Here is a 1,496-nt window from a genome sequence, read left to right as displayed (position 1 = left end):
GTCGATAGCACATGGGCAGAAATGGCAATAAGCCGGTTCCAAGCCTGGGCCTTAAGAGACCTCCCATGTTTCCACCTGCCCCCTTGCACCTCTGCTATCACCATGAGCGCAGCTATCCCAGGACAAGGGTGAAAGAAGCATGGAGCCGAGTCAACCAGCTGAGCCCCTGTCCAGTTTTGCCAACCTGGAAGACTCACAGGTGCATGGGAATATAGGACTATTGCTTTAAGCCACTGAGCATTGGGGTCGTTTGTAACGAAGCATAATTGCAACAATCCACTGATCCACTGGCCCAGAGAGGAAGCCCAAAACCTGTGAAATTCAAATACAGCCAGACTGAATTAAAAGAAGAAAAGAAAGTTGCTTCCCATTTATTTGCTTCTATAGTCTTTCAATGACATGAGCAGTTATATGCATGGGATAAAATAATGTTGGGCCATACTATACAAAAGAGAGATAACTAATAACGACCTACTGTATAGCACAGGGAGCTCTACTCAATACTCTGTAAAGGCCTGTATGGGAAAAGAATCTAAGAAAAAAGACTGGATATATGTATATGTATAACTGATTCACTTTGCTGTACACCTGAAACTAACACAACATAGTAAACTGACTATACTCCAATGCAAATTTAAAAAATAATACTAATGTTGGGCCATTGTACATTGAGATGGAGTAACCATTTTATCTCTTCTGCATGGTCAAGACATTGCTTCCGTGTCTAAATGTCCTATGTATGCAGCATTTAATCAAGGCACTTAGAGTGAATTTCTATGTGGACTTATTAAAATATTGATTTAAGAATTTCCAAAAAGAAAAGGAAGATGAAATTGGCCCGATAGCCAAAGTCTGGGCACCTTCTGAACAATTCCAATTGGTTTTCCAATTCTGCCCGCAAAAATGATGCCTGAAGAGAGACGTTTTAGAAGGCAATGTGATGTGCTGAACTAATCAGGAGACTGGGAGGACAACGGTCAGCCAGTCCAGAAGGAGTATCCAGCATGATATTTCATTTAATTCCCACTTGGATTGGTTGCACCCACTGCAAGGAAGGCTGGAGAATGTATTCTAGCTGCATCCCTGAGACGAAAAGGGGATGGATTTTGGTAAACACTCAGCAGTCTCTGCCTCAATGATTTAATGTGTGGTGAGATCACCTAATAAAGTCTCCGGGAAATGGTAGGTGTTCAATAAATATGTTTCCCCCTTTTCTCTCTGCGCTGAACTTTCAGTCACAAAACTAGGCCTTGGGGACTTCACACCTGCTCTTCCCTCTGCCTGAAATTCCCTTGCCTCAGAGAGCCCCCAGCCTCACTCCATCACTTTGTTCAGGTCTCTGATGAAATACTGAAAGGGAGCAGGACCCTATGGTACTTCCCCCCATGTCCTCTGCCTGCCTTTTGTCTGTGGAAAAAAAACTTTAGCCAAAGAATAAGTTTAATCAGAGAAGTGAGAAAATACAGAAGCAAAGGAAAACAGTGAAACAAGACAAA

General features: G+C 42.6%; 1 non-coding gene across 1 annotated transcript; it reads left to right on the top strand.

Annotated features, from left to right (window-relative positions):
- Positions 1 to 363: 363 nt before the first annotated feature.
- LOC116752421 lies at positions 364 to 451 on the top strand. The gene has a single exon (XR_004349492.1). It is a non-coding gene; the product is annotated as a small nucleolar RNA SNORA20 (small nucleolar RNA).
- The last annotated feature ends 1,045 nt before the right edge of the window (positions 452 to 1,496 follow it).

The sequence above is a fragment of the Phocoena sinus genome, chromosome 3 (genome assembly GCF_008692025.1).
Source record: "Phocoena sinus isolate mPhoSin1 chromosome 3, mPhoSin1.pri, whole genome shotgun sequence".
NCBI classification, from domain to species: Eukaryota; Metazoa; Chordata; class Mammalia; order Artiodactyla; family Phocoenidae; genus Phocoena; species Phocoena sinus.
The sequence above is the reverse complement of the archived record's forward strand: the minus strand, read 5'-3'. Positions and strand labels throughout refer to the sequence as shown.